A 13,334-nucleotide genomic window follows, 5' to 3' on the forward strand; every position below is an offset into this window, starting at 1 on the left:
GTATATAAATCATACAAAATCTATGAAAGTGCGTATAAAATGAATCCTTATTGTGGTTTGTGTTTTTCTATCTTATCATTATTTTGGGTAATTTTTTTTTATTAGTAGAAATTTTTCAGAATTTATATAATTTTAGTCAACTGTTACTACGTCTTCCACAAAAAAAAAAAAAACAATTTCTGTTCGTCAGATTTTTACAATAAGAATGATTTTAATTTTTACTTTCAAGTTTTTATTAATTTTTAAAAATTAATATTTTTATCGTTGTTACGTTTTCTTTACTCCTGTACAGTTTCTTCATGTTTTACGTTTTGTTCAATTATCATTACTTTAATTAAAAAAGTTAAATATATTCGCTTAATAATTTTTTTTAGTATACGTTTTGTTTTACAAGATTTCATGTTGGTTATGAAGTAGTAAAATATTTTATTTTAAAAAAGTATTTATATAAAAAAATAAAAATTTTATTAAGATATGTTTGAAAAAAAAACGAGAGTAAAAAATAGAAATTAACTTTTTTGATTGATGATAACCTCAAATTCTCTCATTTATATTACAACGATCGTCGGTTTGATTCGGTTGTTTATCGTTTTACAAATGAAATGAGTGAGAAGTACTTGTGTTCGGAAACCCATTACTGATGGACGTTCCTTGTGTCTTGTTCGCTTTCTTGCGTTTTATTTCAACTCAGAAGGCGAGCGACAAATAACTGAAAAGTTGTATTACAACTTGCTTACTCGGAAGAAGAGAGAGAGAAAGATAGATTGAACAAGGGAAAGAGAAAAAAGATAGTATAAAGTGAGAAAGACCGAGTCGGAAAAGAGTACGAGTGAGAGAGAACTATGACAGAGAAGGAAAGATATAATAGATGAACGAGTGGAGTTTTTTCTTAGTCCCTTCGGCGCGGCGCAAAGATCTCATCACGGACGGTTCACGTTCCTTTGTGTGGAGGGGAGCTCGAGCTGGCGATTGCGTTGTCGAACAGTGGGCCGGTCCGTGCCGAGCCAGATGCTTCGCAGTGGAGTCTCGTCTGTGAGCTGTGTGTATGTTTGTGTGCGTGTGAGTGCAATGTGCTGTGATTTATGGTAATATGGTTTAAGTGATTCGCAATTATTTGCCGGCATTTTGCGGCTTGTTCAGTTATTAAGTTATTGGTGCAGTTTCATACGTTATATTGGTGTTTTATTTTTTGTTTTGTTTCTTTTTTTGTTACTATACTATAGTGTGTTTTGGATATTACGCCCATGTGTTGATGGAGGTAACTGACATTCGTACACGGAGGTTCGTTCGTATTCATTTTTCGTATTTATATTAATGTTTATGATTCAAATCTGTTGCATTTCAATTATTTATAAATTAACATAAGTTTTATCGTCATAAATTTGCTGTTGTCTTGTTAAAGTACGAACGAGATCTATGTAATTATTTCAGTTTATAGTGTGACGTGATAAATTTATAACGGCGTTATATATTTTTTAGTCGTCTTGTTTATTTTATAAAATTAATTTTGAAATTGTACGTTACGCTGGATTGTCCATTTTTTAATATAATTAATGTAATGTTAGAAACCTTATAGGTTATGTATAGAATTTTTATTTTTTACAAATAACATTTACTAATAAACATGATTGCTATTAAGACGCGATCATTTGTTTAATTTTTTTTTTAATATACCGTTATTTATTAATATTGAACGATTTAAAATGAAAATTCATTCATTGTTATTACATATTGATGTGACGAAATGTTAAATATTTGGTTGGCTTCCTTACATTTTCCATGGCTTCCCGCCCATTTTCTGTTAGTTTACTATTCACTGCATTTTATTTTATTTTTTTGTGACGTATTTACTATATAGGTCAGTAAATGAAATTAAAATATAATACTCTAAGAATTATATTTAAAATTACACAATGTACAAATATTTAATATTAATTTTCACATATATTTTAAACGTTGTACGTTGTTTTATCTGAAAATATTTTCGGAAAATCAATTAATTGTATTCAGCGAGTTAATTAATTTGAAATTTTTTTATTTTTACTTCCCCCCCCCAACTTTTAAATTGTGTAATGTATATCTATTATTTTTTTAATTAAAAAAATTATCTTATTTATTTGTGGTGATCTTTGAACTATGAACTTCTTTTCATTTATATTGCGTTGTTAGTTTTACTGGTTTTGTGTTGTAATTAGTTTTCTCCCCTTCCACTGCTCACAACCGTTGTAAACAATATTTAATTTAATATACAATTTATTATTATTATTATTAATAATTAATGGTGACATTTCTTTTTCATATGCTGCTGCATTATATTTCAAACAAAGAATGTTTCTTTATTTTCTGATTCTTTTGTGTATGATTGTTTGTGCATGGTTTCAAACGCGCGCGCGCGCGCTCACACACACACACACAATGTTATTAATTAATTAATAACTATTTGATGTTCATTTTTTACCATTTACAAATGGAAATTGCTTGTGTGATTTTTCATTTATTGCATATTTTCCCTATCGATTTTTTATTTTATTAAATTTTTTATCGACAATATGTAAAAAATAAGTATTTAGACGATAATTAAATATAAGTCTAATTAAGAAGTATGATTTATTTGGTGAAAAAAATTGTGTTCGTAATTATTATGATGCTCGATTACGGGAGCAGGCGCGCGCCTGCTCGTAATCTCATTATATAAAAAAAAAATAAATGAATATTGGTAGGCGTGGTTTTTAATTTTTTGGTTTCATTTTTATAGATTTATTTTTATGTTTGTAGTTTTCCATTTTTCTACGTATCATGTATGTAATTATAATTTGATTTATATTTTTAGCAAGTGTATTTATTACAAGCTAGATTAGAATTAATACGATGTATGTTAAATATAAATGTAGTAATTTGGAAATAAATTAAATTACGTTTAGTTTTATGGCATACGTTTTAAAAAAATCAGATCTGATAACCTATAACAGTTTTCAAAAAAAGAAATTAAAAAATAGCTTTCAAATAACGAAATCTTTTCATTGAAGACCTAGTGGAGAACAAAGGAGCTCGCTTGTAGTGTTTCTATTAAGGACTGGGTAGTTAAGTTGTGTGATTATTTATTTTGAGTTAATTATTATTAGTTAATTTGTGATTGGGAAAAAGTGTAAAAATAAAGAATATTATTTAAGCAATGAGCAAACGCTTAATTTCGATTAAAAAAAAGTATATTATCTTTACCATGTAATGTCGTCATATTAATTCGTATAAATTAAATTAATGACTTATTTGAGCGCCATTCTATTTTTTATTAGGAGGGGGAAAATTGTTATATGATAAAAAATAGTGTCGATTTTTTTCTTTACGCAGTTGAAACTAAATGTATTGGATAATATTCTTCATTCTTATTAAATATATGGTCGATAATAAAAAAAATATATGTCTATAAGAGGAAAAGTACTTATGATATAATTAAGTAATGTTTTTTGGTTCTCTAACTTTTCGTATAAAAAATAATACGTTTTATTATTGATTACTGCGTTTTACAATGCTGTATTTATAGTTCAAACCATTGTTCTGGCTGAATTCCAGCATATATATTATTTTCGTGATTGGCATGGGAAAAAGGTCTCTTACGAAACAAAGATTTATTTATTTTTTATTTGAAGATGTTCTTTTTTAATAGAATAAATGATAAATGTGTAATATTAATTTTAAACATTTGTTTTTTTTATGTTATATTCTCTTACAAAAACTCTGATGTGAACACCCCGTGATTTCCTTGTATGCCTATTAAATTACACATACACATATTTTTAAAATGAAAATACATAAAATTTTATTTCATTAATAACTTTTGTATTTTTTCTTTTTTTATTGTTTATTATTGAATTATTATTTATCATAAACATTTTTTTACAATCACAGGTTAATAATTATTAATAAATCAATATATTTAAATTTAAAAAAAAGTTAAAAAAGAGATGGAAGTCTGATTGAACTGATGTGCACTCCCCACTTAAGTTCCAAATATTTTATTAATTAAAATTCTATTTGGCTATTACTCTGGAACCAATGAAAATAAGTACTACTGATGTATCGTAGAAAAGCTCTCATTGAGAGCTTATTACTGCAAAAAAAAAATCCAAATTGTTTGGTTTTTGGGCTTTTTTTGGTCATTTTTGATCCAGTCGATTGCAATCATAAGGGGAGGAGCACAACTAAATGTTACAACAGTTCTAAATCCAAAATTTCAATATCCTATTGCTAATAGTTTTTGTGTTATGTACATACGTATGTACAGACATAACGCTGAAACTAGTCAAAATGGACTCGAGGATGGTCAAAATGGATATTTCCGTTGAAATCTGAAAAACCGAAATTTTTTTGCGATCACAATACTTCTTTTACTTCGTACAAGTAAGTAAAAAGGTATAATTTGGGGCGTTGGAGGAAGAATATCGTGTATTTATATTTGAATGTATTTAATTTTAGACGATTATTTAGTTCACAGCCCTTTACACGTTCTTAGCATTAGAAATTGAATATGTAGTATTACAAGATTTCATTTTTAGTTAGCTGTATTATATATTGTAGCGCAATGATATTATTACTCATATTAAAGTGATTTAAGAAGCTGTAAATATTTTGACAAAATAAAACTTATATACATATAAACTGTTTCATAATTTCTTACTATCGGTGTGTGTGTGTGTATTAACTATTGTTTTCTGATAACAGTGCTTTCTGCATAAATAATCTACGACGCATTATTGATGTACGTGCTTAACTAGCAATTGCCAAATGATTTTCGTAATGGTACTTGTATATTTCAACTCTACTGTTTAAAGTCTATTCTTAGCATTTTATTATAACAATTTTGTTTCTAATAGTCGATTAGATATCCAAAAAATAACATTTTCTTAATTTTATTGATAAGTAAATTCTTTTATTTTTATTTTATTTTAATAAAGGATTTTTTTTTTTTTTAATTTATTTTAAGGAGAAAAACGTTTTAAGAATTTTAGTAAAATTATAATTCCAGTTTCTCATTAAGAGTGTGGTTACTGGCCATATTGCTTGACCTTACTGAACTTGGAAGCAGTTTGTATTGTATTCAGACAAAGGCAGATATGATCCTATACTATTTCATTGCTACCCTCTTTTAAAAAGGCTTCCTTTAGCTTCTATATATACATAAAGAAGACAGGGTGATTGATTCAGCTGTGGCGAAGGTTTCTGTTCTTTTCATCTTTATAAATTACCTTTTATACATATATATAAATCATAATTCTTAATGTTTTTGACGTATATTATATATTTTATGTACTTAGCAGTTTCAATTAACTGGACTAAATTGTTTTTTTTTTTTAATCTTTCTTGGGAATAACTATTATATATAAGCAAATGCTCTCTCCCCCTCCCCGCACCACCACACCATATCTATGCCCCTAGGAAGTGTGGGAGCCCACATGTACAGCATACTTCTAATATACTAAATCCAATTATTTAATTGAACTTTAATCAGTCTCAAAAATCATATAAATATGTAGAATTCATTTCACAGACCTCTCCCATCTACTTAGGTATTTCTCTCTTTCTATAGTATATATATATTATATATATATATATATATATATATATATATATATATATATATATATATATATATATATTATGTCCCAATGAAAACGTGATTTTCCTTTCGAATTCTAAAGTTTTGAAATTTGGGTATTTAGTAGAAAAAAATTTTTTCACGTATTTTATTAATACAAAAAAAGAAGGCTTCGAAGTCTGTTTTGTAAAACTTGTTATTAGTAAGGTGTTAATTGGCTATTAAAACTCTTGTTCTTACTGCATAATGAAAAAGGTTTGTTGTTAATCTGGCGTTATGAAATTCATTTTATTTTTTCAATTAACCCTTTTACAGTATACTATAAATCAACTTTAGTTATGTTTCCTTGAGTTCCAATTTTCTTTGTGCCTACACTTGTTTCATCCTTCGAGTGTTATTCCTTCTCTTCTTGTATAAACTTTCATCTATTGATTGACCGTTTATCTCGAATTCCTGCTTTTTGAATTGTTTCTTTAAAAATTTGTTGTTTATTAGTGCCTTTGTATTTATTTCAGTATTGTTCATACCTGTACTTATCAAATCAGGTACTTATCTTTTAGGTTATTTTCTATTTATTCGTAGAATTGAGGGCTTGTTTTTTTTCATTACTAATATTTCCATTTTCAAATAAGTTTTCTGTTAGGTCTTAATTTATATTTTATTTATTTGTCGGCAACAATAGCCTTACGCTCACTTACAGTTAATGATAAATGTTAATAAATTTTGTAATGTGCCAAAAACAAAGCCATGCCCGACTGGGGTTCGAACCCGGGGCTCCCGGATGAAAGACGGAGACGGTATCAATTCGTCCCAGAGATCGGCGGTGTTCTGAATTATTGTTAATTTTTGGTTCTAATATTTTCTCCAAAATTCTCCTTTTTTTCTGTACTAATTTTTCAATATGTTTAAATGTCTCTGCTCCATAAAATATTTGGGTTTAACTACTATTTGGTAACGGTTTAGTTTTGTGTCCCAGGATTGAGCTTTGAATTATGTTTACTATATTCGTTTTTTTCCATCTAAATTTACTTTTTACTTCCTTGTACTTGTTAATCGCAAAATATTTCGGTTTTCAGATTTCAACGGAAATTTCCATTCTGACCATTCCTAAATTCATTCTGAATAGCGTGATGTCTGTACGTATGTACGTACAGACATCGCGCCATTTCGCATAACTCAAAAACGATTAGCCGTAGAATGTTGAAATTTTGGATTTAGGACTGTTGTAACATCTAGTTGTGCATCTCCCCGTTTGATTGCAATCGACTGGACCAAAACGATCCCCAAAAAGCCCAAAATCCAAAAAAATATGATTTTAGACTTTTTCTTAACTGCAATAATTATAAGCCCTCATTGGGAGCTTTTCAACGATATATCATAATCGGTACTTATTTTCATTGGTTCCCGAATTTTTGGCAAATAAAATTTTAATTAATGAAATTTGGTCGTACAAGGGGACGACACATCGGTTCGAATCCGACTCATTTCCTTTTTTTATAAATTTAAATATATTAATAACAATTAACCTTATTGTAAAAAAAATAATTACAATAAATAATAATTAAATTGTGACTAAAAAAAAAAATTAATTATTAATGAAATAAAATTTTATGAAGTTCTAAAAATGTGTATATATGTAATTTAATAGGCGTACAATGAAGTCATGTGATGTCCACATCAGATTTCTTTATAGAGGTAAAAGCTTGTGGTCGATATGTGTGTGTGTGGAAGGGAGGGTTGGACTTTAAAAGAAAACATATTAAAGTTATCCACTGAACAAAAGCTTTTAACTTTTTTGATGGATCTGTGTGGTGAGGTATATTTTATATTATAAACATTTATTTATAGAGAAGCTAGGTCTAAATATGGGTGCAGGTTAGCATCAGCTTTGACCACAATAATTTATTTTGTGAATTTAGATCAGTTGTTAGATAGAAAATTGTAAAAAAATTATTCTCTTTTGATAAAAATAATATGAAGTTGCCTATTATTGTTCATCTTTGTATGCTTTTTTTTTAATATAAAAGTCAAAAAGATAAAATTTTATCGCTTTTTTTAAAATTCTTTCACGTTGTTATCTTCGTGAAAAATGTATACTGTGATGTTTTTTAGTAACTTGATAAAATTAACTAATCGTTTTACTGCAGTGATAAATTTGTAATTACCACTTACAAAATAATTTTTTTTCTGATCTCAATTTTTTCTCGTTTTGTAGTGTTTTTAATCTTTTACTGATAGTTTCATTATTTTGTTATTATAATTCATTTCATATTATATTACTTTTTTTCGTACAAAAATAATTTCAAAACTTTTTTTACAGCACGAGCAGGGTACGTTGTTTAATTAAATTGTTAGTGTAGTTATTTTACGCCGGGAAATGTTTGATAGATTTAAGAAGGGACTGATTCAACACTTCAGAATTAACAAAAATTCGTATGTCTTCTACAAAATAAATACGTTTGAAAATTTTACCTTTGAAAATTCCAAAATGGACATTATAAGTTTTTAATGATAGTTAACTTTATAAATATTAGTTTTATTGGATTATATTTTATTAAATAATATTGTAATCCGTTTATTGTGGTCAACTTGACACTTTATTTATTCATATTGGTTAATAAACAGTTGAGATTACGTGAAATTGCATAAATGGATCGGAAAAATTATGCTATCTGACAATTTTATGCCTGTTTTCATTTCCTTTCCTAATTAAATTAAAAATAATTAATGTAATTAGTTTTATATGAATCAACTTTTTATTTTTAGTTTTAAAATTGGTATCTTACTGGTATCTTTTTTATTTTCTCTAATAATTGTACCAGTCAGTAATATATCTCGTATTTATTTTTGCATATGAAACTGAATACTTATTTTAGGGTTTTCTTTTTGTTTATGCTCTAAAATTGACTATTGATTTTTCTCCGTATGGTTCTTACTTTGTTCTAAAAAAATCCTATTTTATGTTACTAGTCCGTGTAATTATTATTGCCTTTTTATTAAGAGTTACAACTATGTTACGAAATAAAATTTGATTCGGCTATAGTAAAAAGGAAATCGTTTTCCGTTACATAAACGGGTAATTCTGCATATTCACAAAAAACATATGTGTATGTATGAAATGGTCGAATTTATTTTTTTTATAATGTATGTGTATTGTATTTTTAACGAAATTCTAAATTAATATTATATTTTAATCTATTATTAAAAATAGAAGAAAAACAAAGGAAAATTTCAGTCAAAATTTGTGATTATTATGAGCTATGATGCAAGAAGGAAATGAGGTATTCAATAAAAAAATGGGATTTGGATTTTATTGCATTTCTCGGCTTTTCATGACCCAGGGATTTCGGGGTAATGTTCATATTTTGTGGGTTGGTGTATTTGAAACTTTGGTTATTATATAAATCGATTTTGATGAAATTTGGTGCAGAAACTCGTGTATATGGGGCAGTTTGTTGGTAAAGTTTTAGGGCCAGTATCTTCAGGAGGTGGGTAGGTATCTTTTTGAGGTCTTCTCAAAAATTTGCTGACATAATCCCACTTTATATTAAGCACAGTACATGCATACCTACTTATTTCCTTTCCCCAAAAATCGAATAAAATTATCTTTTAATTCGTTACAGTTTTACTTTTCTGTCTAGATAGCGCTATAGCTCTAGAAGGGAAAATATTGCAATCGGCCCAATTTGGGCATATGCGGTTTTCAACGGATCTTAACGTTTTGACAACTAAGGAATCCAAAAAACCGGATGGAAATTTTCTGGATATTAATGTACGTGTGTGCGTTCGGTGTTTGCCTCTAAATGACCTTATATCTCCATAACTATCGGACCGATTTTAACCAAACTTGGTCAGATTACTTCCATGTATGGGGCATTGATGTCATTAAATTTTCAACTTAAAAAGATCAAGGGGATGAGGGTGTAGAACAAGTTTACTTTCAGTATATCGAGATTTCGCCTAATTAAGGGCATATTTTTCTTATGCACATTTGTTTAACAATTAAAAAAAAACAATATATGCAAAAAAACTTTTGAAAAATTGTACCCCCACCCCCAAAAAATGGTGTTGTAATCGTTTGCTATCTTGTGACGTCGCAGGTGAGCGGTAGAATTAAATAAATGAATAATATTTTAAGCGTAAAAAAGTAACTCCTTCTGGTCGGGTCTCGAACTAGGTCGCCTGGTCGACTCGGTACCTTGCGCGTTAAGCCTTGCGGCTACACCAGTATATTTAATTTATAAGAATTAATAACCGATGCCTGAAAAGTATATCAACTTTGTTTTCAGCTTTCTTTTTTTGGTATTGTAATGGGAGAGTTGGTCCTCCATTTGCAAATATTGTCGATAAATATGTGATCAGATATTCTTTTCCCGATAAGTTCCTTGAACTACATAAAATATGTTAAGCCTCTATACAAAAATATTTAGGAATAAACAAACAAATGAAAAAAATGGGCGTTATTTTTTATATAGACGTATTAGTTTATTATGATGCTAATTTTTTAAGTTTACGCACATGTATATCCAGAATTTTCCTTTGTAATATCTAAAACCGAAAGTTCTCCAGTGATTTCTACCAACCTTTTCATAATAATTTTGAAAATATTTGGTTTTTTAATTATTTAATTTTTTTATTTATGAGAAAGGTGGAGTAATTATGTTAAATTATAATTTTAGGATATGATTTCTCTTTAAAACTCCCAGTTTTCTATTGTTTGGCTTGCGTGTCGCTATTCTTTGGCTTCTAACATATTTCTGCTACAACTTATGGTACAATTTAAAAAAAACTATTCAGTAATACTTTCATATTAGTTTTTGATAATAAATTATATAAAAAAATGATAGATTTTCTATACGTTTTTATAAAATTACTAGCTGCAGGGACCCCCTTCACTCTGCTTGGCCTTCCGGGCGGGATCTCGAAATGAGATTAATAGGTGTCCAAAATTGATTGACTTCTTGTATAAAGATGTTGTTTTTTTAATGATGAAAATTGATAAAACGAAAGTTAAATTAGAGATTTAACTCTAGAAATTGATACTAACCAATCGGGATTTTCCGCTAGTAATCGGTACATTTCGGTGCCTACTTTTTTGTTATAGTTCAGTTCATTATTTTATAAAGAAAAACAGTTACATAAAAAAAAAAAATGAAATTTTTTTAATATCTATTTCTCATATATATCGATATATAAATATAACAAACATACACCTGACCTCCACGAGACATGTACTAACGAATCGGGATTTTCCGCTGGTGATCGGTACATTCCGGTGCTAAGCTAAGGAGGACGGACATACACAGACAGATACACATAAAAATGCCCTTTAGTAGGGTAGGATGTGATGTTATATTTTTTGGTAATAGATTTTTGTTGTTTAATTTGTTTGTCATTTTCATAAATTACAATTATCAATAATTCTTTTTATTGGTTCTTTCTTTATGCGGTTTATTTTGTACCTTATTTTCTATACTATTGTTATTAACAGTAAATTAAAACATTTGTTTTAGTTAAATATAATCATTATTCATATGAAAACAGACATAACATACATATGAAAACAGACATGATATTATTATTAGTAGTAATAGTTTCGGAAGACTACTACTACTATTGAAATATTTTGTATTTCATTTTATTTACTACGTTATAATTTATTTGTTATCTATGTACGCTGAACGTTTTTTGTTGTTTTAGAATCGATGTTCTATCGTTAACTTTCTTTAATCGTTTAAAAAATGTTTTTCTTTCTTATTGCGTTGTTATCCTAAACTCATTTTTTATAACGCTAAAGCTTTGAAGTTTTGAAAAGCGTTGTTGAGTTTAATACCAGAAGGGTGGTGGATAATGAACGTGAATATGACTAAGTCAATTAAGCCTTTTGTTCTTCGACTCTATTAATAAATATAAATATTGTGGGGTTTAAATGTTTTATTTCTTTTGTTTTCGGCTTGGGCCCTTCTATGGTTTATGTTTTTCGAGGAATTAGAAACTATATTGACGGAGGGACCGACTACCAGCCCTCCATATATATATATATATATATATATATATATATATATATGGTGGTAGCAGCGAGCGAGGGCCAGTGACGCCTGGTTGTTAGTTACTTGTTCCCCCCAAACCCCTTCCGTCAGCTATAAACAGTCAGGCTGTATCACGTGATATGCATCTTAATAACTTGTGCGTGTTGTTTCTTTCATACTGCGCTGGAATGTTTTAAACATTTACCCCGAGGCCCGACACTCGACTCATCTTGCACATTTCTCCGATGAGTAATTTGCTCGCCTCTGTAATCTTGTTCGGCAGTAAAAGAAAATAGTATGTACATGACAACAACTTTTTAAATCGGCTGTGTTTATTACTATTACATAATGATGTTCATCCTTCGGTATAATTTTCATTGAATAAAATTGTGATGTTTTTTTTAACTACTGCACGTTTTTATTTATTAGATTTTTATTAAATGTTTTCATTATTTTTTTTACATTCAATAACAATTTTTAGCTCAATTTTTAAGAAAGATAATCTTCAATAAATCGTGTCTGAAATAATTTTATTATTATTATTGTGCTTATGAAACCTTATCGGCTTGATTATAAGTATTAGCACTTTAAATTGGCTGGTAGCCCTTTCCTATGTAGAACGATATTAACAGCACGTGCACATTTTCTTTTTTTTAACCAAAATATAAAGTTAAAAAATCTCCCGAAGAAAGATTTACAGTAAATAAACGTGTTATATTGTATTCATACGGAAATGCCATGATCAGCTTTTACAACGGCGAGAATGGTAGATCATCACACAATACTATGGACAAATGAACACGTATCGTATAACACAATCTCTTTTGGATCACATTTTGTGTGTGTGTGTGTGTGAGAGAGAGAGAGAGAGAGAGAGTTTGCGCGCGTGGACAAACTTAATGTCGCTTGTAAGTAGAGACCGGATATGCATTTGCATATTTTCCTTAAAATCTAGTGATGCTTATTTTCGCTATATTTGCAATATTTTTCAGTAGAGTACCTTGTTAATAAATGAAATCTTACGTTGTAGCCGGCCAAACAATTAGCTGCACGGCTCTTAGAGCGCACTTAGCAGCCGCGGAACAGCTGATTGTTTATTTTTACAAAAGTAACGAAATGTTAAATAATTGTTAATTATCGAATTTATCGATCTGTTATTCAACTACTTACTAATTGTATACTGATTTTGATATTAAAAAAACTAAAAATTACTATTTTTTTTATTTAAATTTGCATAGTTTGACAATTTTGATGCATATTTAAGCATTTTTAATGTATATTTCAAGCTTTTTATATAATCCAGTCTCTACTTAAAAGCTTCAAATTATGTATATGATAAAAGTAATTCCGTATGACAAGCTTCTTGTGCAGATATCGTTATGAAGAGTTACTATTATAAATTAACACATTGTTTTATCTCTTATTACCTATTTTTATTTTTATATAAAAAAATAAATCCATTAAACATATCACGGTTTGTCACGCGGTTTCCTTTTTAAATAATTTCAAACGTATTTAATTTGTATATATTGTGTTATATGGTCATACTTTGATACGTAAACAAAGAGATACGGGTAGAACAGTTCCTCTCTAATGCTTCTATTACCGATGTACAGAATGTATATTGGTAAATTATATTGTACAATATACAATATATATAAGGATTAGTAAATTTATCAGATAAAAATGTTCTTCACCGATATAATACTCAT

At 28.4% G+C, this 13,334-nt stretch overlaps 1 protein-coding gene across 2 annotated transcripts in view; it reads left to right on the top strand.

Annotated features, from left to right (window-relative positions):
• The first annotated feature begins 644 nt into the window (after positions 1-644).
• Positions 645-13,334, top strand: part of LOC142321450 (uncharacterized) — a 223,196-nt gene continuing 210,506 nt past the window's right edge. The window contains exon 1 of one of the 2 annotated variants that reach the window (XM_075359537.1): positions 645-1,281. The gene's annotated coding sequence lies outside the window, so the exon portion shown is untranslated. The remainder of the gene's footprint in view (positions 1,282-13,334) is intronic. The other variant, XM_075359536.1, reaches the window with a different exon arrangement.

The sequence above is a fragment of the Lycorma delicatula genome, chromosome 3 (assembly GCF_047948215.1).
Source record: "Lycorma delicatula isolate Av1 chromosome 3, ASM4794821v1, whole genome shotgun sequence".
Lineage (NCBI taxonomy): Eukaryota > Metazoa > Arthropoda > Insecta > Hemiptera > Fulgoridae > Lycorma > Lycorma delicatula.